The 23,776-nt window shown below is 40.1% G+C and overlaps 1 protein-coding gene across 1 annotated transcript in view; it reads right to left on the bottom strand.

The window, feature by feature from the left end:
* Nucleotides 1–20,556: 20,556 nt before the first annotated feature.
* The window catches only part of LOC119150779 (intraflagellar transport associated protein), a 65,715-nt gene continuing 62,495 nt past the window's right edge, over nucleotides 20,557–23,776 (bottom strand). Inside the window, exon 11 of the transcript XR_005105198.1 lies at nucleotides 20,557–20,600. The gene's annotated coding sequence lies outside the window, so the exon portion shown is untranslated. The remainder of the gene's footprint in view (nucleotides 20,601–23,776) is intronic.

Raw genomic sequence — 23,776 nt, forward strand, 5'->3', positions numbered from 1 at the left:
TCTATTATGGTTAATGAGGCTGGTGGATGTGGTACTATTACAGGAACAAATGAACAGATATATGAATCACAAGAAAAGATTGCAGTCTTAATAATTTTTCTAATCTAAACTGAACCAGTACTCCTGTATAGAACATCCATCTGAATGAAACTTAAAGTGCTGGCTTAGGTGTTAAATTATAGGACAATAGCTGGACACCTACCAAGTATTAAAGGACAATTAACAAGCAAAATCCTCCTCAGGGGTTGTTCCACTACACCTTGAAAAATGCTCAGTAAAAGTGTTGATGATAGCTCATTCTGGCTTCATTTTTACAAGTGAAATTATAAAAAAAAGAATTAAAATGCATTCCTTCTGCCCCTTTTTGTTCACCTGTTGGAAATGCTGATGCTGAGTGACTGACACTCTCTTTTCCACAGTATTTTGAGAGTAAACTAACCTGAGAGCAGTTCAGCATTTTAAATGAAATGTCATTGCACTCAGCATACCCCCCAAAAAATCATCCCACCTTGCCTTACTCAGGTAGGGTTCATCCTTTCAAATGAGGGACACCCAGTTCTTCTATTGTCAAAGGCCAGCATTGACCTCCTCACAGACACTTACCCCACCACCCCACCTTCTGAACGGTGCTATACAGGAGGGTCCAAGCCCTGCTGCTCGCTGTGCAGAGCTGAATGTGGGTTGGTGTAGCTGCTGGTGCTGCATGGCCATATGTAGCTGGCACAGAAGCAGTGAGAGAGATCCTCTTGGAGCCAGCACAAGAGCTCTTGAATTTTTTGGGGTGGCATCTTTTTCTTTTTTATATAAAGCTGAAGAAATACGAAAACTTTTTATCACTTTAATCTGTCTGCTTCAGTTCAGAGCTGAGTACAGTCACAGAAATGTATCAAGAATGCACACAAGTTAGTATATTGTTACTTTAATTGGTGCTTTTCGTGTTGGTAAGAAAATTGGACCATATCTATTATCCTGCCTGTCCAAGATTGTTAGTGGATATTAATTACATTTGGTCATTTTGAATTGTGGGCCTTCTGTAGGACTGTAAAGAGACAACCACATCTTTCTCTTGCATTTTCCCATATGTCTATTGAATAATTTCGGGGGTTTGTGCAATTCTTTGTCTCTAAATGGGAGTTCTTGCACAACATGGAAGTTGAAAGTAAGATCCTGACCCTCCACTTTGTTCAGTCAAGGAGCTAAAAGAGCAAGTGAGATGTATTCAATTAAATTTAAGAATTTATATGTAGTTCTTTTGTCCGTGATTAAAAATGATATTGTAGAAGTGGAGACAATGCAAAGAAGGGCAGGAAAATGACACTATGGAAGGATTATAGGCTAACACATAAGAGACGGAGTGATTGAGGAAACAAAATTAATTCTCTCAGCAGAAAGGAGGACTCAGGGGAATATGAACATAGTCTATAAATATTTCCAGAGAGATAATACAAATGAAAGAAGGGGATTATTAATGTTATCACAAGATGGCTGCAAAAGGAGCAATGTCCTAAATGTAATACAGGAAAAGTCTGTAACAGCAAAGATAATAAATAATTAGGAATAGGCAATCGTTATGGGTTTACAAACCTTTCTGGGTGATATCTTCAGTTCAGGGTATCACAAAACCAGCTTAAGCATGTCAATGTCCCCTACCTCCTCCTTAGTTTAAATGCTATTTCAGCAAGGAGACCTAGATTAAAAAATCTTTTTCTGGCTACAGAGTATCCTGTGGCTCCTGCAGAGAATGGGAAGGTGATGACCTGATCCAGGCTGACACAGGTGCCTTGTACTTAAAGTTCTCTAAATACTTGTACAAGCAATGTTCTCCTAGCCCTCTAGACCAGAGCTGAGGGAACACCTTCAACATGTGGTGGCTTTTGCAGGGGGGAGTCAACTGAGCTCAAAGCTTGGCGCCAAGCCACGAGAGTTCCTGTAAATGAGCATCCACCATCTGTGTCAGTGCTCTCTGAAGCCTCAGCTGCTCACACAACTTTGGCCACCTCCCCACTTCCAGCTATTTTAGCCATACCTCCCTCCCTGCTCCCCTATTCCTGCCTCAGTCAGCTCAAATACCTGTAAACTGCCTTACAAACTAGGTGACAGATATTCCCTTATTGCATTTTTAGAACATTGTATTTATTTCCATTTCCTCCTAAAAAGTAGGTCTCTTCTTGTAACCTTTCTTTTAAATGTGTTTCAAGGGAGCCAATGCTTCCTTTGTGTTTAACCACCTAAATTCGTTTGTGACTTCCCCCCTCCCCGAGAATGACCAGCAAAACTGACTATGAGCAATCAGAATTGGTGTCATGACATTCTGCTTTTATAGCAGTACTTTCACTACCATTAATTGAGTCAGACAGGGCAGATCTAATCCTTTCTTGGAGTCCATGAAAAAACTCCCACTGACTTCAGTGGGAGCTGCAGCCACCGAGTGGCCTTGACAGTGAGTCCAAGGGCATTTATCCACAGTCTTAGCTAAATCAAAATCTCATTTCATAAAAAGGAAAAAGAAAAAGAAAAAAAAAAAGCTGTTTTGGGTACTTTGCAGATAAAAGTGCATGTTTGTAGTACAAATGTTAGAAATTCAAATTCCTGCTGCGAATAAACAAATTTACTGCAGCATGAAGGGGGATTTTCCTATTAAACTGCTGATTTTAAAGAGAATCTAAAATCTGTAACTTCCCCTAAGTTGCTTTGATGATTTATGTCCAGTATGAAAGATCTGTTTCAAGAACTATCAGCCTTCAATTTTTCTAGCATCCTTTTAATAGCATAAACAGAGAAGTTCTCACTTCTTACATGTCACTAACACCAGTGCGTATAAGCAATACAATAGAATTAGAACAATCTTCATTATTCTGTTCTATTAAAGGGTTTCTGTCTCTTAGTGATGTTATACTTCAAGACTACAAAGATTTTGCCACTTCTCTGAGATGTTTGTGTTTCAGTACTCACACCCCATCCCTCATCAATGAGCCTGCAAATGCTGAATCATTTAACTTATACATGCCTTTTATTTCCGACAGGTTTGTTTGAGTTCAGATAGTGGCTTTTGCAACTTACTTCACTCTCCAGTGCTGCACTCATGTAAGGATGTCTGAAAGAGCCGGGAAGGGCTCTGGCAAAGCAGTGAAAGCATGCACTACTTACAGGATTGGTCTTTCTCTGGTTGAGAAGGGAAAAGATGCAGATCACCCCTGAAGCAGAGACAGCTCTCCCAGGAAATGCTACTGCCAAAAGCTCATGTTCCTGCAAACTTCATTTCTACAAGGAGCAGGGAGCTAGTCTAAAGACCACAGCCTTGGACTTCAGGCACATTGGTGCCACCTTAGCTCACTTTGGACACCCAGGCCTTGCTTACCGGTCTGACTGCAAAGTGTGAGGATGCTTACGTTCAGTTAGGTGAGGTGAGGTAGCACCTAACAGGTGCGCAGTGAGGCTTAAATACTGAGAGTTTATTTTTGGAAATGACATTAAGCCTCACCCTTACCTACTTCAAAAACTTCACTCTGTCAATGTAAAGCTCTTCTTTCAAGCCCAAAAGGAAAAGAATATATGGAGACTTTAGATACTATCTTAAAGTGTAATTATATTTGAAAAGTATCAAAAGAAAGCAGGACTGTGTGTACTTATGCCTGGAGCACGCTGCATGCATCCCATAACGTATGTTTTCATTGTAATTGCTATCATTGTTTGAAATTTTTTTTGCTTAAGACAACAACATAATTTCAGGAATCTGGGAATGAAGAAAAAATCTTTCTGTGCATCAGGCAAGCTGCTACTGCAGTACCTACAGCAGTAACTGGGTGTCAGTCAAGTTATCCACTACTTCTTGTACAATCAGTCTCTTTATAATCACTTTTGAGTGCTAGAACATGTATGCTGTCCCCCTTCAGGGACTCAAACTTCATAATAAGAGAAATAAACAGTACAGAGAGCAAAGATGAAACTGTTTAATGAGAATGAGTATGAATTTGGACTCCTGTTTTTTCATAGTCTGTTCTCTAGATTTTTGTTGCTTTGTTTCTGTTAAATGTTTCTACTGTGCTGTTGGGAATGAGAGCGCTTACAGGTTTTACTTCTTTTAAATAAAGCCTTTTAAAGAGTATCCTACATCCTTATCACATACTCAATAATAATAATGCCTTGACTAGTAATTGTGCTAAGGGAGGAAAGGCTGCCAAAGGCAGATGTTAAAAAATAGCAGTATAATTTAAAGACACGTTTAAAAAATGTCTCCCAAGTTACTGTCTTTCCTTTTTGCCTTTTTCACCTGCATAAATGAGTCAATGTTAAACCTTTAGGAAACATAGCGTGTATGAAATAGATAGTATCAATAGTAACACTGATTTATTTGATAACTAATGTATTAAATATATTACTAAATAATATCTTGCCCTGATGTAATGCTTATAATCCTAAAAGATACTAGACTATTCTTCTAACTTGATATATAAGAATTATGCATTGATGAAGAAGTGATAGACACTGCTTTGAAATGGTTGTAATACAAATGTGCACCATTTCCTTCCATTGTCGTTTCACTACAACTGTTAGCAAAAGACTATTTCAGGGACACTTTAGATAATTCTCAGTAATTATATGAGAAAACCCATTGAGTACAAACAATGTTTCAATAATTTAAACTCAAACAGCACAAGGCTGAGCATGTGTCATAACATCCTTTCTCAAATTCCTTTTTTAACTGTACCAGTGTCATCACATTACATTTGTTGTTTCTGCCCATTCCAGAGTTCAGAAGTAAGTGCAGGCAAGTTGCAATTCTCCCCTTTCAAAAAGGATAAAAATTCTGCTTTCTGGCCCACCAAGGCAGTGAAGCAATGGACTTCAAAGTATTTTCATATTTATGGTTAGGAAACCCATCTCTGGCCCTAGGCTCTTTCTGGATGGCTTGGGTAAAGAGTTTCCCTCTGAGGGAAGAGGAAAGACATATTTTCTGTCAGAGAGATTTTAAAAGACATGGTGGGTCCTTGAAGATGCTCAGGTGGCTGGAATATTTCATTCCTTGGCATACTAATGTATTCTGGAAAGGCAGAACTAAGTGGAGAGACTACTTTGCCCAGCAATCATCCGTGAAGTACATGCAGTGTTTTACAGTGCACAGATAGAGATGATGACCAGCAGCTTAGGGCAAGAAGTGAGAAGGATCCTACATTCAACTGAAAGAAGAAAGAGGCAATTTAAGACTTTGATGCAGACATGTGTATAATCAGCAGCTGTGATACACTGGCATGCATCTTTCCTTGCTTCTCTTAGGAGATTTAGGGATTTAGTTATGTGGAAAGTAACACTCTATGTTTGTGTTGAACACATAGAGTTAGGAGCTCCAGCATGTGATGGAGGATGTGATGACTAAAGTGGCCATTAACTCTTGCGATCTGATAGTTTTACTTATTCAGAAATGAGGTTCAGTACTTTGAGCAATACCCCAGACCCCAATCACTATGCTGCCCTGACATGGTGATTCTTGAATGAATTTCTTGCTGTAATGATACGCATAGCCACATCAAACCCACAGCGGCTGCAGGTTTGGAGGTACAGTCATGCATTAAGAATATGTTTTCACAGGGTGAATGTAGCCACAGTCCCTGAAGACCAGATTTAAGATTCACCAGTTTCACTTATCACAGAATGCTAGTCACAGATTAACAGCACCAGACAGGTAGCAGCAATCTCTACTCCACTTACTTATCCAGCTGATTCCTGCTTAAAAACAGTATTATGTAGCAGCTTTAATATTACCTGAACACAAATGGGCTGCGAAATTATTTGCCAGTGCTGCTTTCTGTGTGGCAGTAATGCCCATTAAGTGCAGTGTTTTGAAAATTCACGTTCGTTTCATTGATAACAATGTGCTTTTCAGACAGTAAATTTCTGCAGTAGTTAATTACTACCCCTCTGAGGTGGTTAATAAAGGTAATCAGACAGGCTTTTCCAGCATGATACCAACCCAGGAATGCGATAGCCTCTCAGAACCTGACCACCTGCTGCGTACTGCTGCTTAATTAAGTATTCCTCAAGTGTTTAGTATTTAACAGCTTGTGATATTTAAATTCTATCTGATCCATCTTCTAATGCTCATCACTCATTTAAAGAAAAAAAAAAACCAAAAACAAAAACAACACCAAAAATGCAGCCCCTTATGAAGACAGTGCTAAGTGGAGAATAACACTCAGCCTTGGTCCAAACATAGTGTCACGAGCTGGCATTTTTCCAAGTGGAAGACTGAAATAGCCATGAACAAAAAAATGTCTGACAGAAAAATTCTAGGGGCATAAATAACATAGTGCGAGTTAATGAAGGGAAGTACCTTTTACAAAAGTCTTTAAAGCTATTAAACCCCTGTACATTTCATGATCAGTATGTGAAGCCTGTTTCCATAGGCATGTTTACACATAGTTTCCTATTGAAGGCTCCCAGTTGTGGCATTCTGTAGCTGTAAACTGTATTTATGTGCAGTTCTGCTAATCCCTGGTCCCAGGGCTGCCTGAAGTCTGTAGAAACACTTTGCCTCTGTAGACAAGTCCTTGTAAATCTCTCCTTGTCAAAGGATTTAGTTCACTGATTGTCAGCCATGAGATACTTCATAAAACAATTCACAGAAGAATATAGCCTTCTCCTCCTGCCTTTTACTGGCTAGGTTACCTTTTAATGACAGTATTCTGTTTTAAGTTGACTCCAGAGACAGAGAAAAAAAGAAAGAAAAGCTCCTTCCTTAATTCTATGCATTTTTCACACAATGTCTGCTGCAGCAAATTAGTCAAGATTGATTGGGGCTGGTTTAGTTGGTTGGTTTGGGTTTTAATTCTGAAATACTGTCTTCTGTGACGGAAACCAACATGTAGCTCCCAGACAGAGCTGGGTGAGTTTGGGAATTGTCAGGCTTATAGCTCCAGTACCCAGTAATTTCTGGTTTCTCAAAATATCTTCACTCCTTAACCTAAGCAGGTCTACTTCAGGGAAAGAAATGTATGCCAGAAAAATTAAATTCCTGGTGCCAAGGCAATAACTGAGCAGTTTCTTTAGCAGAAATTAGAGGTAGTCATTGCTAAAGAAGAAACTGGAGGAGTGAAGGTTGGCTGATGTTGTGTAAGGAGGACATAGAGTGTTCCTACCTTGAGCCAGAGTCTGTAACGGAGGCCAGCAAGGTGCAGACTCTCCCCTGTGTTCCTGTGCATCAGACCATTTGCATGGTCAGAAGCAACATCACAGATTTAAGTATCACTCTTGGTCTTGCCAAAAAACTGGAAAGTGGAACTGCAACACTGGACTTCATTACTTAGGTCCATCTCCAGCAGAACTGCAACACAAGACCCATTAACAGGAATGTCTACCTAATGATTTAAAACTGATTATTATGATGAATATGTAGGGAGTGTGTGCCACAATTAACATTACATATTCACTTAGGTGATCAGACCAACTGGATGGTGATCATTCCTCTGAAGGAGTGAATTATTCATATGGTCTAATATGTATTAATTTATATGTAAATCACTTTGTAATACTGCAGCTTCTGCTTGAAAATCTGTCTGCATTCAAGAAAGAAAAGCACTCTTTTTGTGACTACAGGAAGCTTTATATTATAAGACTGTGGCACCTCTGTTTTAAAAACCTATCACAGAAATCCAGAGATTCACTTTCTGTAATTCATGAGAGCAGTGATTTTCACACAGTGCCTAAGCTGAACCCCTCATCTGGCCCTCCTGCTTGATGAATGTTTTCCTGTGAAGACAAGAATTGACAATCAATCAGTAATGCACATTCTTTTATGATTCGTTGAGACTAAGTTGTTGTTTCGGGACACACTGATGATTTTTAGCACATAATTCACACCGTGCAGTCAGGCTTCAAGGTGACATGGTATCTTTTGGTACTCAGCCTGGATAACATAAGTTTTATGATAAATCTTCTATGATGAATCTTTTTACGGCTTCCCCTAATCACTATAGATAGTTCTTTTGCATGCAAAAATAATAAATCGTTCTGTTAAAATGTCACACATTTAGGTGTGAATACTGAACTAACACTTGTGATGATATTTTTCTTTAAAAAAATGTGTTTATTAGATGATCCTGGATAGCTGATAAAAGGATCCTCATTCTATTGAAACGAATATGACCTAAGTGGAATTTATTCACAGGACTATCATTTCTTTTTTTCCTCTTTTTTTTTTTTTTTTTTTTTTAAACTATTGACCAGCTTTTAGCTCTTGAGGGAATTATCTTTGCCTTTTGTACCATTTCTGAGAGCGAATTAGTGACAGTATTAAATATGCCTTGCAACAATAGTCTATTTTCAACTGCGTTAAGTTTATAGGGAGATACCAGGTTTTTTTCTGGTTTATTTTTAGTGCCTTACAAAGTACAAATAATTTTCAGACTCTTACAAGTTGAAATTATTTGGCTGAGTTCAGTGTGCTTTTAATGTCACAATTCCACTGTGCCAGAATGCATTATTGATAGTGAATCATATGAAGATATTATTTAAAGCATCACACTGAAATATTTCCTTAAAAACTCTTAGTTTCAATATTTATTTGAGGTCACTGGACAAAATCAATGCTCAGGAGTCTCATTTACTCCCTAAAGAAATCTTCCATGGCTATCAGGATCACTATGTAGATATCATTTGGCACAGATAAAAAAAAGAGGCCACTGGATGTAGTGGTCCACATTGAAAGTCCTGCCAGCCACCAATGGTTGCCTTCTCCTAATTCCTACCAGCTGCTGAACACTGAAACCTTTGCTTAAATATTATTGAACTTCCAGTACTTACCCATACAGTCACTACAGATGAAACCAATAGCCTAAAACTTACCTTGAGATTTAGGAAGGACATACCAATCATAGCATCTTTCACAGCTCTGGTAGACACATTTTTACCTGCCCTAAACTCAGGAACCTGACAAAGTTCCCTAGATTGGATGCATAAATGCCTTAAGCTTCCCTTTAGTCAACAAAAATAAATAATGCGTCTCCAGTGGTGACAGGTGGACAGACAAGGTGTTTTTCCTTGACTATACAAGATGCCTATAACAGCTAAATCCCTAACTTAAGGCATGTAAGTTGCTTGAGCGAGGTGTGATGAATCCCAGCAGTTGTCCTTGCATCTTTCCTCAACATGATGAAAAAGGATGAACCAAGTTTAAAGAAACTGCTGGAGAGCACAGATTACCTTTCTCTGTTTGCTGCAGACTCCCTTGTGCCCTCAGGAGTGCGTTCCTCACCGCAAAATGCGTGACCAGGGGACAATGTCCTGCTCACATGAATATAGCCACAGTGCTGCCGGCACACCTCTGACTGCAGGGTGATGATGATCATAGTAATTGTAGTTCAAATCAGCTTTTCTTTCCATTGGGCAGTGAGGTGGCATGAGAACTATGTGATTAAAGCTCAGGCTTGGCAATTCTTTTGGGATGCAGCTTCTGAGTAAAAAGACAGTAAAATACAGTCTGTAATGCCAACTGCTTTTACTAGTGGGATTGAAGGTTTCAGCATCTCCCAGTGCTTTCTAACATCTGCTTCTCTGCTTCTCTTATCAAAAAAAAGCAAAAGTTCATGTGGTCTATGCAGGTGCTAACTTCAGCTAAATGCCAATTTATACCAGTCTTAAATAACAAGGACACATTACCTGTGCCAAGAACACAGGTATCTCAAATCTGATTAGATGCGTAAGTGTCTCTGTGGATTAATTACCAGAATTTCTTGTGCTGGATTTGGCAGAGAGACACTCTCTGACTAGAATAACTGCAAAATTATCTTTCTTGCAAATAGTTTAACATCTCTAGAGTAATGTATTTCTTTCCTCGCCCCCTCCCTGCCCCACCCCCATCTCCATTTCTAAATCCTTTCAGTGTTATTCCTTCAATGTTAAAAATGACTGGCTCTCCCGGCCAAGCTAGTTCTTCAAATGTAGAGAGGAAAAGAAGCCATACTCCCATTGCTTCTTTTTGCCTACCTACAAATTGTTTCATTGTACCTTAATAACTGCTTAACTAACCCTCAGGATGTAGCAAAGATGATGGTTCTCTGCAGTGCTCTACTGCAAGGGCAGCAATATAGGAGGACCTGGCCTGTTTCTTTAGCTTGTCATAGTCTTAGAAAGCTAAAATGTCTGGTGCTTCTCCTGAGGGGTGGGGAGCTGGTGTGGGGCATAGGCAGGGCTGACAGTGTTGCCCGTGCCAGAAGCTGCTCTTGCTGCCCCAAAGCCTGCCACCAAGGCTGGCTCCAGTAGCCACTGGGGAGAAGGACTGCCCTGCCCACCACAGGGCTCTCCACCCACAGCTCTTACCCATCCACAGCTCCTCAGTCTCAGGTCAACAGAAATTGGTTGTGCTTATGTCTGTAAACCTGAAGTGTCCCCTGAGTAGATAGTGTATGATGGAAGGCTGCTCACCTAAAAAGTTTACAAGATCCATTTTATGGGCCCATCTCTATGCAGACTTCTGCCTGTCCCTGTAAAACATCAATCTACACACAAAATAAACAAATGTTGCATAGTTTGTCTATGCAGGGTTGACATATTTGCAGTAAGTTGCTATCTAATCTTATTTTTCCTATAAGCCATTCATTTCTGGGTTTAGGACTTTGAAATACAACTTCTGAATAGCTCTACTGCAGAGCAGTTAATATTGCACTTTTCTGTCATTTAATTTAACGCTACCAAGTCCTTCCCATTTTTCCACGTTCACCTCTCACACACACTGAGTACCTCTCTCTCTCTCACTTCGGTCTTACAGCTTTTGAAATACACGCCATTAAGTGGCTACTGTCATGGGATTTACTCTATGCAGTTTGTCCCTGGGGACTGTAGAAATGAAATTTTCAGTTTTATAGCAACCAGAGTTTGGTGGGCCTTCTGTGTATCCCATGATCCCCCTCATTTTTCAGGAGGAGAGGTCCACATAAAGGCTGCATAACATTTTTTCCTTTTTGGATTATTATAAGTCCACAGAGAAGCTAAACCAAACTTCAAAGGTCCTTACATTAATGAATAAGACACAGCACATGAATCATGTAGGTTACATGGAGCAGAAATAAGGACCAGTAACACTACTGTAAACTATCCGCTAACAGCAGTGTAATAAAATGAGTCAGAAGCAAAAGGACTTCTGTGTTTTGCATTCTGATTAAATTGGCTCATGGAAAGAGAGATACAAAATATAATGAAGTCATAACTTTGTAATACACCATGACAAGAAGGAACTATGCCTTTTGCAAGAAGGCCAAATGATGTGCATTTCAAAGGGGCAAGGCATTTTGGAAGACGTTTCTCAGTACACAACATACATATGCAGAAGTGCAGGGTACTGTCCCAGTAAAAATCCTTTTAAAGATCTAACTAGCCATGTAAATATAGAGGCATGTAAAGTGACTAGATCAGCACTTCCTATTATCAGCCACAAGGCTGGACAAGTCACCTTAGTTTTTAGGGAACTCATCCCTGACAACTCCCAACTGCTGCTCTCATTTTCAGGTCCTCACTCTCAGTAGCATAAGTATTGAAATGTTATTACCATCAAAAACATGTGGTTTTGTTGTTAAAAAATAAAAACTACTCTTATAAGGAGTCACAAAAGGTGGAATATGTTTCAAAATTGCCTGGTTTTAGTGGTAGGTGGTTTTGCTGTGTATATCAATGCATACTTTATATGCATAGACCCCAGTATATGTTTTATGAAACAGTTGTAGTACATCAGTGCAAATCTGTCTGGTTTTTTCTTACTCTTCCTCACAAGCTAAAGTACACAGTCCAGTGTATGCTGAAAGTCAAGGCCAATAGTGTTTGTTTATTTAAAACTTGGTGCCCTCTGATGCTTTTTTATCTTTGACCCCAGGCCTTGTAAATTTGTAGGGCATCTGCTCACCCGTTTGATATGTGTCTTCATCATCCTCAGTATCAAAAAGAAGTTGGCTGTGCAGGCAGGGAAGACAATAGGCTCTCTATTTTGGCAAATGCCTCTCTTGCACTCCCAGGGAAGACTGCAATATATTCTGAGCCCTGTGGATGTCACAAGCTAAACAACTCTGACAAATAAAACATAACAACAATCTGACGTGAATTTTATGAAGCCACTGGTAACATTCATCTTTCCGCTTTGTGGAAACACATAGAAATATAAGGATAGCTCCCATCTGTCTGCCAAGGAATAATTAATAAGCTTGAAAGAGATAAGAAGAGGAGAACAGGCTGGACTAAAGCTGTCTCTCTAAGATTCTCTGGGCCTGAGTGTCAGTGTGAAGGTGGGAAATACTTTGTGTGCTCAGACAAAATAGCCCTGCTTGTAGGCAGCAAATTTGACCTCTAAGAGCTTGTAGAGCAGCTCAGCTCCAGAAAACAGATAGAAGTGAATTTTGCCATGGGAAAGATCAAGCTCAACAAACTAACTGCTGTTATCTGGGGAGCAAATACATTGAAAAGGCATTAAACCTTTCTTCCCAAAAATTGCTCCAACTACCTACTATACTGTGCTGTGCACTTGAGAAGACTGTACCCAGACCTGTGCATTGCAGAGCTCATTACCCAGGCAGGTAGTCACAGCACATACAGTGAGGAAGATCTTGCTTCTGCTTCCAACTTTCAGGACTTGGGGCCTGGTGGCAACTCCCTGCTTTCTGCCACAAAGTTTGGTTTAACAATCTGGACATATTAATTCAATGTGATAGCACAGAAAAGACCTAATTTTGGTTCAACTTCACTGCTGCAAATCAGGCATAAGATCTTTGTAAGTGAAGTTACCTGCAGCCCAGGCATTCAGCTGTGTCTTCCTCCTGTGTGAAACACATGTGCCTGGCCCTAGCTCTGGGTGCAGCTAGGGTGAAGGGAGCAGCTCCAAGTCCCTTCATTTTCACAGAAGAGTTGACTCCAGCAGACACCTTGAACCACAGGGCTGTTGTTGAGTTTGCTCTCTCCCTTCTCATCTCTTTTCCTGGCTCATACTGTCTCCACACTCCCTTGGACAATACAAAAGGAAAATACTTGGTGGAAGAAGAAGAGAGGAGAGGAGAGGAGAGGAGAGGAGAGGAGAGGAGAGGAGAGGAGAGGAGAGGAGAGGAGAGGAGAGGAGAGGTGATTGATTATGGAATTATTTAAAACTGTCTTCTTATTCAGCTTTACTATTAAAACCAACTAAATGAATAACAAATAAATACATGTGTACATAAATAAATAAATAAATAAAGGCCACTTCCAGCTAATAAGGCTCCTCCAGAAGCTGCTTGATAAACATGCAGTTTGTCCATGTGGTATGACAAATCTCCCAGGAACTGATGTTGCCCTTCTAAGCGCTGTATTTAGTTACCTTATTAACTTACCTTATCTGCTTAATAAAGTATCTAGATTTAACCTTTTCTTAGCAACAGACAAAATTAGAGTAAATCTACCTTGGCATATGAGCCTGTTATTAATACAGATCTTTCAACTGTATGTTAAAATATTATTGTGCTCCTTGACACACTGTGTTCAATTTGCATTATGGAAAGCTATTGCATTAACTCAGCAATAAAAATGCATGGCCTTCTGAAATGAATGTATTGGATGAATGAATTCTGCTGGTTGTGTGCACAGTCTCAATGCACTGCTCACATGTCCTTGTTTTTTGCAAGGGTGAGTAATATAAATAGTCCCATGTTTGGTAGCTCATTTTGCAAGACTCACAAAGAGTAATAAAGCCACAGCAAATTTATCATTTTACAGACACCTTCCTATGCAGAAATCTATTGTTGGTGGGGGGCGGGGGGGGGATATTGTATGGCTTTCTTCCTTTTAAGGTGGGATACAGCGTTCAGTCTGTTAAAATACCTTCGCTGCTTTGCCATAAAAAATGACAGATCCCAGAAACCTCTTTAAATACGATTGTCTGTGCTTCACAAACTCTGCTTTCAGTCTACAGAAAGGTTTAAGATATTTCAGCAGCTCTGTTCCAAGCTGTGATTATCCAGGAAACTAGAAACAAGACACATTTACTGTCTAATGGTCACTGCATCTCATCTTTTCAGATTCGCTACTTCACTGCCTGTTGAGTTCTTATGTTTCAACATATGCCATTGAGAGCCTTTGAATGAATCGAAAGCATTAATGCAGCAGGGCATACTGATGTGCAGCTACTGAAAGGGTATTAATGGCCTTGTATGTACATTTCCATACAAAGTCCTAGCTGACCTAAACAACTCACTTAACTCTCCAGATGTCAGGGTAAAAGGGTACTGAATAAAAAATCATGCACCTGCTATTTGCCTGAGCTGTAACACACAAACTGGTGTTAAAGGCTACAAAGCCTGTCTGTGTGAAAATCACACAAAAAATCTAGCCTGGTTTTACTGCAGTTCCCTTATCCTAAAGGAACAGCTCAGGGCAAGCTGCACCCAGAATTTCCCATTTCACATGCATTTGCTTCAAGTGCAACTTTGGTGTTTATGTCACAGTTGCCTGTGACACCAAGCCATAACTTCTGGGGGTTTTGATAATGAGTATGGGACAAAGTGGCATTATATCTTTTATAATATTTCTAACTGCATCTGCATCAATAGGTTTGTGTTACCTCTGTAGTGAAACTCCCCAGTCAGGCACTCCCCAGAGAGGCACAAGAGCTCACTTACATGAGCACCATGAGGAATAATGTCTTGCAGCGATGCTGTACTTCCAGAGAGATGTGACATACTTCATTAGTTTGTTCAAGGGTTGCCTTTTACTTTGATGGCTTATTTGAGCTTTGACCTGACAATTTTTAATTAGCAACTACTTTTCCTTTGTTTTCCTTATGTTGCTTACTGAGCAGGTGTCTTTAATCTCTTACCATAGTTAGATTTATCACTTGTTTTTCCTCAGAAGCCCTTTTAAATTAAACTGTATTAGCAAGCAGATCAACAAATACACATATAATTAAAAATTATTCTCATCTCCTCCACAGTTCTGTAGAAAAGGATATTTTTTTTTCTCTCCTATCTCTTAAAGAACAATTTGGTAGCCATATTTTATAGGTGCTTCCCCACAGCCATGAGCTGTCGATGGCAAGTGGTAGGCCCAGGTATACCTCTTCTCCCCATTTATTGCTTCAGCTCCTTTGCTTGTAATACTCAAGCAGTTCATCAGCACATTTAGGGACTGCAGACTACAGTACAAGGAAGGAAACCAAATTCTACCATCCAGAGACTGTATGTCTAAATATCCTTAATTCAGACCATCCAGTTTCATCTCTTGAACCGTTATTTTAGGCAAAGACAAGCTACATAGAAAGCCAACAGGGCTTCATGTTGGCACGACTCCTAGTTTTGGATGCCTCATCACCTGGAGGCAAACACAGAAGTATGCCCGATGTTCTGCCTTCCCAGGTCATTAATCAGTCACAACCAATTGCCCATTTTTGAGGGCCTTTCCCAATCCTCCTCTCAGATCATCCACAAACCACTCCTAGCTATCACCTTACAATTGTTCCTTATGCCAAGTAGAGACTATGTTATCTGAAGCATAGCCTGGTTTTATTATGTGTATACATTCAGGCAGTAACTGCACTGGGTAATACAAAGGGAACTCATCTATGAAGACAAGTCTTTAACAGTAGGTTAGAAAGCTTGAATCCCACCTGCTCTCTGAACAGGTCTACCAGATATGATTTTCCATCCCAAACATCCATCTAACTGTCCTTCCTCCCTCTCCCCCTCCCTAAAGGGCTTCACTACAGCTAGTTTCCTTACATATTGCAGTTAAATATAGAATAAGCTGCTTTCCCTACCAGAAACAGAACAGCCGTCTTCACAGAAATAGGTCATGGCTTCCCTTACAAAATGGGTCATGTTTGTTGAGTAGCAATGTTTTTGTACATTTGGCTGTATCTTGGTACACATCATGGTATAGAGACAGTGCCAGCACAAACACCACTGTCCTCCTCAGCCAGTTTCATTCTTGCATAGCCAGATCACAGAGGAACGAGCAGAAGGATTTCACTGCCCATCTGCCTTTTGGCTGCAGTGCAGCTTCCAAGGCAACACAGCGGTCACTCTCTTCAGCCTGCACCAGGGCCTCACTCCCATTTCCCAAGCCTACCTGACAGTCTGCTGGGATGGCACATTCATAGAAACACAGAATCATTAGGTTGAAAAGACCTTTAAGATCATCAAGTCCAACCATAAACCTAATGCTGCTGACTCCACCACTAAACCATGTCCCTAAGTGTCACATCTACACATTTTTTAAATACCTCCAGTGGTGGTGATTTTTCCCTGGGCAGCCTGTTCCAATGCCTGACAAGCATTTCAATGAAGGGATTTTTGTCCTAATATCTGATCTAAACCTCCCCTGGCACAATAAGAGGCCATTGCCTCTTCTCCTATCACTTGTTACTTGGAAGTAGAGACTGACACCCACCTCACTACAGCCTTCTTCCATATAGCTGTAGAGCCTGATAAAGTCTCCCCTGAGCCTCCTTTTCTCCAAGCTAAACAACCCTAGTTTCCTCAGATGCTCCTCATAGGTTTTGTTCTCATGTGTAGTCTGGGAGCTTAACATTTCAGAGACAATTTCAGAGACAGTCTGGAAATGGTAAATCAGTCCCAGTCTTTTCAGTGGGCTGCATGTGAATAGGAGAGACTATATAGCACTTCTTTTTATACACTTAGTTTGGACCATCCAATGGCATTGACTGGACAGTGAGATGGGCAAGTGAAAAATATTACATATCAGCTAATAACTGGATGACAAAACCATATAACTTGTGTTTGGGTTTTGTACACTCTTCCTTTCCACACTAACCCTACCCATCAGTGTCATTTCACAGTGATGCTTCTCACTGCAATCCTCCATCTGCTTTACCCACCCACCAACCCTCTCACAGTCTTTGCACCCATCTGTCCTTATGCCATGGTGCCTTTCTTTAGACTATATCAAATGCAACTATTTCCCTGTAAGGATTAGGACTGAATTTCAATCATCCCAATTATCAGCTTTGTACCCATAACTACAGTTACCATAAGCTCTGTTTTCTTTTGTGTGTGACCTTCTTCTGATGTTAGAGCTGGATAATGACTGAAAAAATAACTGACAGGTACTCCTTTTTTTTTTTGCCCTTCCCTTCCCTTCCCTTCCCTTCCCTTCCCTTCCCTTCCCTTCCCTTCCCTTCCCTTCCCTTCTTTCATAGATTCCACAAAGTACAGTGACAAATCTGGATTAAGCATAACTTTCTAAGCCCCTGTGTCTTTGTTAGAAGTCTGTTGCTTTTCCTGAATAATCTTAGAAATGAACAATTTCTGATTAGTAAAATCCCATAGCTCATCTTTCATTCAGCTGTGATTAATGCGTAAGACCCTATGTTTCCTAGAAGGAAGGTTTGGGGCTTTATCGGTTGTGTATGGCTGTGTATGCAGCCCATGAAGTATACTCCAACTTCACACTTTTCCTTTTGAATTCAGCTTTACTCTAAGTAGTCTGTGTGTGACACACAGGCTCTTCAACATAGGCCTCCCATGACTGCATCCAAAAGAGTGTGTCTGATAGATAGCATTACATATGATATATTACAGGCTAGTCACACAGAGAGATATAACCATGCACACTTATCTAGTGTTTTTTGTATGCAGTCCCCAGCTTCCTTATACATAGGTAGGGCACAGTGTGGAGGGCTGTGTGCAGAGACTGGCTGGTGACTTCCAGCAATTAGTTTTGGAGGTTCAGGGAAATAGCAATCTGATACCATTATAACTTACAGCTGGCCTCAGCCACAGAGAAAGGGCAAAGAACAAGAGAGAAATTTCTATCTACCAGTAGCTTTGTGAGCTCATAATTTTAGTGCTTTCCATTTCCATTCATGATTTATACAGCAGTCTGTTCTATCTGTAAAACACAGGAGACATGAAATTCTTAGGAAAATTATAAGGTCTTGATCGTGATTATTTAGCCAGAAGTTTATCAGTAATTGTGATACACAAAACTGTGATACATGAAAGAACACTGTACTATAAAGTACCATAAAACATGTCAGAAACCAGCTGTCCTGACACCTACTTGACCCAAACTCTGTCTTTACTCATGACTGCCTAATTCCTTTTTAAGCCAGAAAGATTTTGCAATTATTTTTGTAACTTTCTGTAAAATTTGGAAGGGCAGAGAAATATAATAATAGAGATACACATTACACTCTGAAACCTGTTTCTCTACCATCATAGAGTTTCTGCACGTTTTGAAAACTTGTTGAAAATAGCAGACCCTCCATATTATTTTTTTTTTTTTGGAGTCCCTAAAAGAAGGCAGATTTTTAGCTACTTGCAGATCTGGCTTCACTCTAAAACGAGGAAAGAATCTCGTGGCAAAAAAAGGTGGTGAACTGACATGTTTCATCATTCTCTTAGAAATATCCTTCCCAGGGGATCTTCTGAGATTAAGACTTCTCCCCTATGTCTGCCTTTCTTTCTGCAACCTGAAGTTTGTAGAGAAGGCCACCCCCTTTCCTATACTCTTTATGCTTCACCCATGTGGAGAATCATTTCCTCTACTATCTCCACTGTCTTTGAGAAACATGACCCCCAGCCATCCCCTACGGTTTGCTCCCATTTTTTGTTTGGAGAGAAGACGATGAAAGAAAGAGTAGGAACATTTCATGTACAGCCCAGTTATTGATGCTGAGCCCTGTCCACAATGAGGTATCTGTCAGCACCTTTTGCCATGTCAGCAAAACCATTGACAGGCAGTCTAAGACAGAGGGAGAAAAAACAAGGGCAATGAAAACAGAAAATATCATTCATAAAATTTGTTTTTTATGTAGATGCTGCTTTATAGGATATTTTAATCCCTTCAAAATCGATCCAAGAATGATTTGAAATAATAAAGGAATATGGCTCAATTCCTGGCTATAAGATAAATGACATGAAAGAAAACTTATGAAGCTAAGTGGAAGGAATACAGACACTATTGGTACTCTGGATATATTTGAACAGAAACAAAAGGGACTGAGGTATATAGTTATCTCTCAAAGACTGATTTTAAATCAAGTGAAGGGACTCATCAAGTAATAAAACATTTCCCTGAAGCAGGTTCCCTTTTTCTTAGCAGACAAAATAGAGATAATTGAAATAGAATTTCATGAAATAAAGTTTTCTTCCAGTATTTTTCACTACTGTTCTTTGAGAAACAGAAAGAAATGGTGGATAACTACATCTCAAAACTCCAATGAGACACACATTGTGGAATAAATACTATGCAGGCCTAGTGTGCAATGATGCTATTGTGGATGCTGATTCAGTTTATAATGGACATAGCTAAACATAATGAGATCAAAAGTTTATACATCAGAAAATTAACAGAATTAATAAAGCTATATAATTTATTGGTCAATTAAATCAGGAAATATCACAGTACATTTACTGAGTAGAAGAGAAAATAAACTAGCATTTTCACTCATTGTTAACCTCACCTTTATGAATGACATCTAATTTCACAAAACATGTAAGAAGGAAACGGATACAAAAAACTTATAGCTATATAACCAGATCCAGAGGATGTTTCAAAACTTACCACGTAGAAATGGTCTTCAAATTGCACCTGTTAAGCTCTGTCTTATTTTATGAATGCAGATACTGATCTCATATATAGCTGGGTTCCCTGTAGCCTGGTTATGAATAGCTACTTGATTTGGATGGCTCTCTGCCCTCTCAGCACACCATGGAGATCATCCACCACTGTGTGCCGTGGGAGAGCAAACAAAACAGCCCAACCCCTGAGGCTGAATATAAGGCCTTTGGATATTTGTAAGCTGCTAGAAAAACTGAAAATCATGCAAACAAAATAGGATGAGGTCCCTTCAGCAAACCTTGCCCGAGTGCCCTCAAAGAGGGTTTGTCCCTCCTCAGGAGGAACAAGTGGTTCCACCACAGTGATTTGGAGCAAGACAGTGGAAGCATCATGCTGCAGAGTGAGTTCACATTCCTTGAGTCCTTCCCCCCCAATTTAAGTCTCCTTTCTTCTCCTCCTGCCCTGCCTACAGCCCAACATTAAGCTTACAGCATTCTTCACAAGTCAGCCTGGCCCCAGCTGAGCTACAGCCAGTGCCCCTTGGAACAGGAGCACTGCAGCTTTAGAGCAGTTTCCCAGCAGCCAAGGTTCATAGATGCTCAGCTCACCGCTTCAGTCCCCATCACCACATGCCCATGTGCGGCAGCCTGCCTGGCCAGGCGTGCACAGCTACAGCCATGCCGCCAGGAGAGCCCAGGCACAGCATCGTAGCAAGTCCTGATCCAGAGCATGCCCTCGGGCTGCACCGGCAGGCAGCAAGTCTCACTTGGGGAGAGTCCTTGAGGAAAACCTCAAGAAAAAGCATAGTAAGCATAATAATGCAGTATAGTTAAAAGTGACAGGATTCATTGTGCCAAGTTTGTTTGACAAAATGGAATGAAGAACAGAATATCAATAGACACACATTAATAAAAGATATCTTACGGATTTTCATCCATTAAATAATGTATATGGCTTAATTCACTTTCTATTATATTCACCTGGTGAAGAGGGCTTTAAACTAAAGTTGCCAGGGGAGGGTAACTTCAGTCCATCCCATTCCTACCAGTTCGATGCCAGTGCCAGCAATAGATGCCCAGAACCTGGAGAGGGATCACAGATCAGCGGGAGAACAGCTGAAAAGCAGCAGAAAGAAATTTCAGCGACTACAGCCAGTAAGACAGCTTCATCCGGGGCCCAACTTAAATGTCTCTACACAAACGCAAGTAGCATGAGGAATGACAGGAGGAGTTGGGACCCCCAGCATAAGAAGGACATGGACCTGTTGGAGCAAGTCCAGAGGAGGGCGTCAAAGATGATCAGAGGGCTGGAGCCCCTCTCCTATGAGGACAGGCTGAGAGAGTGGGGGTTGGTCAGCCTGGAGAAGAGAAGGTTCCAGGGAGACCTTACAGCAGCCTGCCAGTACCTAAAGGGGGCCTGCAGGAAAGATGGAGAGGGACTTTTTACAAGAGCATGTAGCAATAGGACAAGGGGTAATAGTTTTAAACTGAAAGAGGGCAGATTTAGATTAGATATTAGGAAGAAATTCTTTACTATGAGAGTGGTGAGGCACTGGCACAGGTTTCCCAGCAAAACTCTGGATGCCCCATCCCCGGCAGTGTTCAAGGCCAGGCTGGATGGGGCTTTAAGCAACTGGTCCAGTGGAAGGTGTCCCTGCCCACAGCAGTGGGGCTGGAAGTAGACTACCTTTAAGGTCCCTTCCAACTCAAACCATTCCATGATTCTATGATATGTTTTTCCTGGTGTGAATCAGGAGCAGATTCCTTGAACAGCCTTCTATATCCTAAACAAAAACAATAATAACTGACAATAGTTTAAAGCTGGTTTGAGAGTTATTTCAAGGAGAAGGATATGAAAAGAAATAACGAGATAAACAGGCCTGAGTTCAAGTTAAAAAGTAGGTATTTTAAAATGCTTTTCTTTTGAGAACTATCAGGCAGCATGGATATCATGAGGTTACTGCAGGGAAAAGAAATGAACCAACAAATCTCTCCAGATTGCCGGAAGCAAACAATGCTTAGCACTATTGTCAGTACAGTTTCTCCCTCGTGGGTTGAACAACGCTTGAAAATTATGATTAGATACAACTGAAACAGCCAGTGTACACAACAAAAGGTGGGAGAGAATGCATTGTTAAGAAAAAGCCAGTTAATGAATTTTATAACAGTGAGGCAAGAGGTAGCTTTCAGAGCATATTTAAGAGAAGTATGATCTATCTTTTTCTCTAACATGCACACAAACTTTTGAGATACATTAGCTTAGTGACAGCTGTGAATATAGAATTCTTTAATGTGGGGAGAAAAGAAATCTGTAAATTACTTTCACTGAAGAGAGTTCCTTGAATCTTCAGCCCAGAAATGGGCTGATTATAAACTCCAGACTCACTGTTTGATGTTAGACAAGATGACTTCTCTTCCTGTTCACATGCAAATCAGTTTAGTGACTACTGTTGTTCCTTACTGATGTCATCAAAGTCCGTGAAGCAAAGACAGAGCAAAAGATATGGCTCTTTTGTATGTGTTTTTCTTTTTTTCACCATTTTTGAGTCATGCCTACACACACACACAAAAGCTTTTTACTATGTAGTTTCAAAATTAAATGTGTGTTATAGACATGTGGTTTGAAAGGCTAAAAAAGGAACTAGAATGTCTTCTTTCTTTTACCATATTAATCAAGAAACTATTTAGGTAAATTATGAATAAGCTAGTTAAAATACAGACCACACATATTTTCAGGGACTGAGAAATAAGTAATTACAGTTAACGGTTTCCAAGGTATGTTTTGCTGAAAAGATACAATTTCCAGTCTATAATACACTTCTATTTCATATATAATACCTACTCTTCTGTTAGTGATATGGAAAAACAGCTTCTGTTGTCAAGAGTTCTACTTATTTTCAGTTAAAATCAGTAATTAAAATAGGAATTATTTCCATTCCTTAGTGTCTTTTTTTTAATTATGCATATAAAATTTTAAAACTGTATTTTCCTGAAACGTGGATAATCACTGTATTAGTGATTAGTAAGATTTAGTAGTTTAGTTTATGTATTCAAGTTAACAATGTCTTAATATTATCACAGCCATTGTGATAGCGTTTTCCATAAGGGGTTTTTGAGAACATTATCTGCCAAGAGAGACTGTATCTGAATAGCTAAGTATAAGATTTCACTCTAAAGAGCAACTGTGGAAATAAAACTATAAGCAAAGACAAAATACCATGGGAGGGTATCTTAATTTCTGATGGACATCTCTGATTATAGTTTTATGATTTCTTCTCCATATTGCAAATAGAGAGAAGTCAGTCAAACAAGATTATATTAATTTGTCCTTGCTCCTAAAGTTAGGGAATGTTTTCAATGTATTTGATTTGTTTTAGATTAATATAAATGACAAAGACTTTCAGAACAAGGTATTGTGTGTTTCAGTGTAGCAGGCAGCATCTGTTCTGTCTCACAGAATGGCAGCTACCTCTGCAGACTGCCAAGTCCCATAAATTTAATGGTGCAGTCTACAGAAAACAGGATCCTAATGGTTATATATCTAGAGACAGAGATTCATGGTGCTAGAAAGGCCCATTCAATCATCTAGTTGGACTTTCTGTATACTGAGGGGCTCTTAAATTTCACACTGTAGCCCACAATGCAGGAGTAAATACATAGCTAGTCATCTGTATCACCTATGGCAATTTGTAATGAGCTTCAGAAGCCATACCAGCAGAGCCCTCAGGGTGCACAGGAAGGGACTGCCAGAGCTTCTAGGACAGAAGAAGGGCATCAACCAGAATGGATGCTTCTCTCAACCTGTTTCTTCAGGCTCATTTTCATTCACATCTCTGCTTCTTTCACATAAAAGTCCGGTGTCGTGGGTCTACAACTGTGTGCAGTTACTGAAATACAGACTGGCTTCTTCTGCAGCCTAACAAGGTATAGCACTTGAGGCCAGAAGTTTGGAGGGAAAACAGTCAGGCACTATAGGAAGAGAGAGTAAGATGGCAGGTCTGCATTTCTGATGGTGGGGGTTTTGAGATGCTGATGGCCTTCATTAAGCATAAGCTTTCTGGTGTCTGTAAAGGCTGAAATTAGCATGTACCAAGCATAGTAAATAGTAAGACGGGTAGTGTCAACACAGAAGACTCCAGGGAAAAATGCTTGATGTGAAGGTCAGGAGCTTTACAGTGTAAACTCCGGTGTTATCACAGAAAATACGCCAGGTTTAGAATTTAACCAAGAAACCTAGAGTCTTTTGAAGCTGACTTGAG

This window comes from Falco rusticolus, chromosome 7 (assembly GCF_015220075.1).
Source record: "Falco rusticolus isolate bFalRus1 chromosome 7, bFalRus1.pri, whole genome shotgun sequence".
In the NCBI taxonomy this organism is placed as follows: Eukaryota; Metazoa; Chordata; class Aves; order Falconiformes; family Falconidae; genus Falco; species Falco rusticolus.